Source organism: Coffea arabica, chromosome 10c, assembly GCF_036785885.1.
Source record: "Coffea arabica cultivar ET-39 chromosome 10c, Coffea Arabica ET-39 HiFi, whole genome shotgun sequence".
Taxonomy (NCBI): Eukaryota; Viridiplantae; Streptophyta; class Magnoliopsida; order Gentianales; family Rubiaceae; genus Coffea; species Coffea arabica.
Genome location: NC_092329.1, coordinates 49629619 through 49637624, shown reverse-complemented (window position 1 = coordinate 49637624; position 8006 = coordinate 49629619).

Here is an 8006-nt window from a genome sequence, read left to right as displayed (position 1 = left end):
ACAGCATTTCCTACGCCTATCATTTTTGGGGACTTGAAAATAGATTAAGTGATATTAGATAATTGTAGAGTTGCTAAACTGTATTTGACTTTGCACCTTCGATATCCCTTTCCCCCTGGAGAACAAAAGATTGAACATACAAGTTATAGTTCCATTTAGTTGTATCATTGTTTTATTCCATAACAAACAATTACACGAAAGAAAACTATTGGTTAGGAAAAAGAATTTTGGGTTCTCCTTTCCCTACTACAAAAAGAAAAAAGGAACCATAGAATTTTCCTACATTTATCACTTATTATGTACAAATTTGAGTACAAAGTAGATTTACAGCTATTGTTTCAATCTTCAGAGTTCTCCTCTCAAGTGCTTCAGTTCTGATGATCATTTTTCATCAGAACTGAAAAATTTGAGTACTTCCGGAGGAACTAACCACGAAGGGATGGAATTTCATAAATGATTCACAATTACTTAGTTAAAATAATTAATTTTGTAATTTTATGCATTGACGTCATTGTCATAGCATCTTTACTAATAAAGGCTTAGGCTTAGAATCAGGAAGTTTGCAACTAAAAATTTTTAAAATTCTGGTGCAAACTATATATTGAATATTAATTTTAGGGTAAATTACACTAAGCTCTCTTCTAGTTCTCGCAAAAGTTAAGAGTTGTGTCCTCTTGATTTCCAAATAACATAATCATCCAACTAGCAGTTAAGATAGTTTTGACTTTATAAGTTTACTCTTTGGTTTTCTTGTGCACGATTTTTATACTAAGCAAAAAGGAGAAAAAGTTTTAAATGCCTCCTAAAAGAAGGAAAAAAGGTAGAATAGAGAGATTTATTCATTCAAATTGAAGACCTATATTATTTATTCTTTCAGTATTTTTTATTTTCACCAACCAAAATAAAAAGTTATATACATGTATCTATTTCTATAATAACATGGGTTAAAATGAAAAGTAGGTGTCTCCAAACCATAGACTTGTCAAATCCTTTAAACTAGTGAAATCTCAAGTTATATATACACGAATATGATATAATAGAATCAAGCTAATGTATACCTACATTTAAAAATACAAGAACTTAATTGAAAAGTCAATGATAAAATTGATGGAGGACCAACTTTTATAGCTATACACAATTAATTGTCATCAATCTCTTTCAATATGTTTCATATATCTAATGGTGATAATATACAGACTGACAGCGTATATAAGATTAATCCATATTAGAGTAAATCTTATATATACTGTCAGTATATTAACTCTTTTGTTCAAAGTACTACTTCGCTAGCCCTTAATGTTGCAGTAATGGGAACAGCTTTCCTCACAGTTTCCACTTTCATTTGCATCTGTCATGGTAAAACAATGAGTTAGTGTACTTGCATGTTTAGCATGTAAAATTGAAAATAAAAGCAAAAATTGTTTAAACCAAAAGTAAATAAAATTGTAATTTTTGTTTTATCATCGTTCTAACTCATTGAATGTGGTTTCTCATGTCTAGTTTTACAATAATTCTTCTACTTTTCACATTGTGCTAATCAAAGGGTTGGTACAGTGAAGCAAATGATAATTGGAAGTATCCTACATCAGTTATTTTTTTAAAGGGTTGGCCATAGACCATTAGTCCCATGCATGGTAAAATTTTTGCATGGTAACCAGGCCAAGACCCTTAGGTCATGGCAAAAGTTTGATATCATAAACATTGGTGAATCAAAGACTTTATATAGTGGTATTTAGGGCTAATTCCTAAATTTGACAAACTAAATTGTGATATTAGCTAAGGTGACTATGGTTCAATGATAGTGGAGTGATTAGGGGGGTGGCAGGGGAGGAGAGAGGAGGTGGTTGCAGCAGCAGCACAAAATAATTTTTTCTGCTATCTTCAAAAATACCATAAAAAACACATTGCAAACTCTAAAAATACCAAATCAAATGTCTTATTAAAACACCCATCTATAGCTACCCTAAAAAAACTCCTATAACTCCTCTTTTATTTTTTTTTTCACTAAGGTTTTTTTTAAATTGCATGAACTTAATGACACACCCTTACAATTATAGTTGTTGCCCCCACACAAAAGCAAAAACATTTGAGGGGAGGGGGGAAGGAATGGGTTGGGTGGTACGGAAGGAGGGAGTGTAAGTAGGGATGGCAACGGGGCGGGGGACGCCTGTAAGTAGGGATGGCAACGGGGCGGGGGACGCCTATTAGTTCCCCCCGTCCCCCGCCTCCCGCTCCCCCCGCCCCGCCCCATCCCGCCTTGCCCCGCTTCCCCCGTGGGGTTAATAAAATTTTATTATATAATTTTATTATAATTAAATTTTAATAAATAATCAAGTACTAAAATATCAACACATCATCAAATTATTATTCATTGTAATTTTACAATTGAAACTCATAAAAACAATCAAACAGAAGTTATTTGAATACAATCCAATATGATGAAATAAATATAACTAAAATAGTCAAGTTTGTGCTTTTTTTTTGAGAAAAAAATGTTATTCTATTAAGTGTAATTAGAAATTTAGTATAAATGTATTAGTAAATTTAGTATAACTAATTAATAAATTTTATTAGTAGACATGTATAATTATTCATGTAATTGATAATATCAATTATATTACATAAACTACTATACATTATATAATACATCTAACTAATAATATCATTATCATAAGTTTATAACTAATTAACTTACATATTATATATAATTATATATATATTTTGCGGGTGGCGGGGCGGAGGATGGGGCGGGGGTATACTCCCCCGTCCCCCGCCTCGTTTCTAAGCAGGGGGAAAAAATTCTCCCCCGCCCCCGCCCCAACCCCCGCCCCAAGAGCCCCCCACGGGCACCCGCCCCCATTGCCATCCCTAAGTGTAAGTGAGAGGTTTCGGGTTCGAGTCCTCCAGCTTATACTAAAAAAAAAAAAGCAAAAACATTTGTTACTACATTACTGATAGTAATCTTAATGTCAAGCTACCCTTTTTTGGAATAAGATATAGTATTAAATAAGAAAGAATTCCAAATAAAGGTACCATTCAAAAAACACTTTACGAATATGTTAAGTAATAAAAAATGTTTGAAAAAAAACATGTATTGTTCTTTTTTCTATTTAAATTTCAGTTTTTAGTAAGGTACTATTTTATTGATTCAATTTTAAAGATAACATGTCATTCCCTTATGAAAAAAATTAGTTTCTTTTTCAGTAGAAGATTATTTCATCAATAAACAGACCAAATGATTGGTTTTTAATACTTGAACTATAGATGTCTTTCCCATATAGTGAGAACAATAAAATCCCTTTCAATTTAAATGTTAATTCCAAATTTTAGACCGCATAAAAGCTTTTCATTAGGAATTCTCTTTTTACCAATAATTCAAAAAGAAAACTTTCTTTTGTAAAATGAACAAAATAAATAATAAAAGGCAAAATAGATTTTCTTTTTGACATAGGGGTTAAATCAACTAAACGTTCAACACGGATTTGTTACATTGCTAAAACTAGCTTCGAAGAATTAACTATAAACCATGTAAAAGTTAACATTCTCTAATTTATAGAAAATGGAAGTTTAAAAATTCCATAATCTTGTCTTGGTTTATTCAATTTGGAACAGATTTCAATTCAATCTTTTAATTTTTGATTAATTACAAAATGTACAAATTACCCTAAATGAGAATAGATAGAAAATATAATTTATGAGCAAATAAGCCCTTGAGTGTACCTTTTTCCCTCAAGGCTGTACCTTCTTCTCCTTTTCTTGCAATCTGTGCATGTCAGTTATAAAATCAGATTCAGTTTTGGGGTTGTGAAGTTAATTGTGTGACATTAGAAAAAAACTGAAAAACTTAGGCTGCAGATGAATCCAATTGTAAAATAATCTTGGGGCAAAAAAGAGAAACAAATATTTTATGAGGGGGCACTTTGAATTACAAAGAAAACAACACTCAGTCACCGACCATGAGACTCTTCCGCTTATTTGAAATGCCCGACCGTTAATTCTCAAAAGCCCATCTCCTTGTATAAACCCTCCTATTCTCCCCAGGCTTTCTCCCTTCATTTCTCTCATCAAAGCTGATATTCACCATCTCTCTCCCTACCTCTCTGTCATTTCAAAATTTGTGTACTTTTTTTTTAAATATATTTTTTCCCAAATTATAACGTTCAAATTGGGCCCAATTATATATTTTTTTGACAAGATTTTCAGAGTTTTCTTTGAACAAGTTCCTGGTTTCCACAAATTATTTGTGTAGCATTTGTTTTCCAGAAGAGATGGGGGATTGGGTGTGTATTTCTGTGTGTGAAAATGGCGGAGAAAGAAAGATGCAAATTCAGGGGTTTTTGATTGGATCATATGCCAATTTAAGATTCAGGTAAACTTTTGCTATTTAATCATCTGGAAAGACTCATAACTTTGTAACGGCACTGTCTTTTTACTTGATTGTCATCTATTAACCATGTTGATTATTGATCAATGACTGTCAAGAACGTTTTAGATTGCTCGCTTGTTGTGGACATAGATTGGAAGTGCCTCTGTTTTGCATCAACGTTTCTCTTGCATCATGTCTTTTTCAATTGCTTATGTCTGTTTCCTGTTCATAGTTCTTATTTAAGTCTGATGGTTCTTGGCTATTCATTCATATTATTGTTTCAGAGCCCTAGATGCTAGTTGTGGTTGGTAAAAGGTGCAAATCTGTTCCATTTGTAATGTGACAAATTGGAATTCAGTTTTCCAGGTGAGTTTGACTTATACTCTCATGTTAGTTTGATTGTGCCACATAATAATGTCCAGAGCAATATTTCAGGTTTTTTTTTCTATATAAACATGAGCTATTGTTGGATTTAGTATCCTGATTTTAGTTAATATATGAATGCTGAGTATCTTTGCTGCATACTCATGAATTATTGGTTGATGTATGAGCTTCAAGGAAGATGGATTCCTTGTCTAACTTCTATTACATCCATCTACTTTATTAAGTTCAACTCTGTTTTTAGTATATGTGTAATTATGCGTCTTTTTTGTATTTGTTTGTAGTTTTTGTGATGACTTGTGCTTTTAATTTTCATTAACTAATGCCTATCAGTGTATAGGGTTTAAGGTGTTGACTATTGTGCTTTCTGGGGTCCATTAATTGGCTGGTTTATTTGTCTCAAATTATTAGCAATCTGACATCCGGGTACCAACCGATCATGATTCTGAAAATGTATACACTGTTGCAGTTCTGTCGATTCTTTCAAGTTGCTTGCGTTTCTTTAGATCTCAATTTGAGAGTGCTTCTTGCTTTGAGTTTTTTTCATGGGGATACTTATAATTTTTGTCATCTTCTTTATGCCTCTTGGGCTATAGTGATTTTGTTTTCACAATTCCAGAATTGTAGTTGTTCTTAAAATGCAGAGCCGTTTTTTTTCATGTGATAAGCCATGGTTGGGTTTTATTAGTGGTTAAATTGGGATGCTTTTAGATACAACTCTTCAATTAGTAATTTTTCAAATATGTACTTGTCCAATGTCTTAGGACAGTTTTGGCCTGTCATGTAGAAGAAGAAGTTATTGTTGAAAAGTTTACTGACTTTAGGTACTAAGTACAGAATAGAATAGATGCAGAATCATACATAGTTTATGGGATGATTTATGAGGTTTGAAGAAGATTGGCACCTTGTTTAAGTTCCCTTAGATGGTTCCATTACTATATCATTAATTGAAGAGGATCTGCTTTTCTGTTTGAGGTCATGCATTATTTTAAGAGTACTGGCTAAATAATATTTTTCTTTCTGAGCATGAGCAATGTTATTGTTTGGCTTTTGAGATTTTAGTAAATGAATTTTGAATTATCATGTTGCAGAATCACGATTTAGGTTTATAAGCTTAGAGGAGGATTGATTCATCATGAAATACTTCTTTGTATTTGTTTTACTGTGTCTTTTGGAATTAAAGATCATTTTCTTTTATTAGATTGGTTAAAAATAATCTACATCCTGCAAAATTGCCGGAAGCCAAGAAGCTCTTGGGATTTGTTATTCCCTGATAGCACCACTTTTTGTTGTTTTAGTTGTGTGATTGAAGTCAATAGATACACGTTGCCTGAATCTTTGTGATGCAGAATCATATGTTGTTTGATATATATAATAGGAAACATATTGGAAGAAAATTGATTCCTTGTGTTTTCTCTGACATTGGTTCATTTTTTTGTACACAATTAAACATGATCATGTATAGTTATTTCAAACATACCCTTGTACAAAAATTGGTTATCTATGAACTAATTGTATTTGGTTTGAGGCATCATGATACGTTGCAAACATAAATCTTGTTGATTAAGTCTTTCTCCACATAATGTACCAGCTAGTGTGAATGTTAGAGAAACAAGTGGCCTTTTCAGTGTAGCCTGTAGTTGCTTCTTGAATCCAACATTTGTGCTGTAGAACTACATGGATCTCATATGTGATTCTCTTTGATAACAAGCCACTTCATTTGTAGCATCAAAATACTCTCCAATCACAAGTCTCGTTGATTAAATTTTTCTCCATATCTAATACAGCTAGTGCGCGTCTGAGAGGCTGCTGCTTGTATAATTAGATGCTTTATTCAAGAGAACTAAGTGGCCCTTTAGTTTAGGCTGCAGTTGATAGCTTTTCCGTAGGAGAACTTGGATAGCGTATCCGTTTTCTCTTTGATTACAAGCCACTAAGAGGCTCTACCCTTAGCTCAGATCACTTGGAGTATCCTTTTTGTTTTGGCACCACATAATCACCAAGTTGCTACAGAAACGTGATGTGGAACTTTCTGCATGGAAACTATTAGATTTACTGTTAATTTGCAATGGTAGGCTGGAGACCAAAGCCATATATATAGGATGCGGTTGTCTGTATTTACTCTTGAACTACTAAACTTTATCTTTTGCTATAACTGCAAGCTTATTCTTGTTTTGATCATTTAGTGAGTGGTTTAGTCTATGACATCAGTTTAAAGAAGTGATATAGGTATAGATTTAAATACCGATTCAGGTAATATATGCCTGGAAGTGCACCAGACATGATGGTTCAAATTGACCTTTTTTTTCTTTTGGTATAGGATTTTAAGATTGTAAATTGTGACTAGCTGCAGATTAATAACTTTTTTTTATTCAAATCATTATCTGGTCGAGAGTAACATTTTATAGCTTAGAGAGAGAAGAAATAAGCTTGGAGCATTTTAGTTTCTGTTATTTCCTCTTAAGTTTTTCTCATATGAGCTATAATTTGCTTTTCTTGTTCTGGTCAACATTCACTGGTTTCACTACCATGATCTTGTTTTTATCTTGAGGGTCCTCCTTCAGTCAGCTTCGGTGAATGATATCTTCTTTTTTCATATTAAATTACATGTTTTGATTTTTTTTTCTTTGGAATGTCTACAACTTTTGATATGTGTGCTGCTTTGCGACAAGTTCTTCATTCTCAAGATTCTCTATTATCTCTACTTAATAAGACTGTAAGTTTATTCGTGGAAGTGTCCTTGCAATTGTCATGCTTTGTGATTATGTGTTTCAATCCAAATGACTCTTGATACTCATTCATTAGTAAGGAATGTGCTGTGCTTATTGAGTTTTAACTTTGTGAGCTCAATTATGGAGCATATTTAGTTGGTGTTCCTTGAAGTTTGTTCTAGATTTTTAATTTTTTTCCTAGTTGGTGTTTTCTGGGATCTATGAACTTGTTTTAATGGATCATGACTTTGGAAAATGAAAAATCTCTTAAAGAACAGGATATGAAAGTATGTGACAGAAGAATTTAGTCCTGGGATATAGATCAATATTTAGCATCATACAACCTTAGAATATAGGATATACACAGTCAATTGAAGTTCTTTGGTTCCCTTGGTTTCTTACTTTTTGTGAGGTGTTAATACTCTAAAGCAGTGATATTGTGATCACCACTCTTGAAATAGTGCTACTCTTGTCGATGATAGTGAGTGGATATTTCAAGTTTCCTGCTTCGTATGGTCCTAATCTGATAGTGATTTAATTTTAGGGCA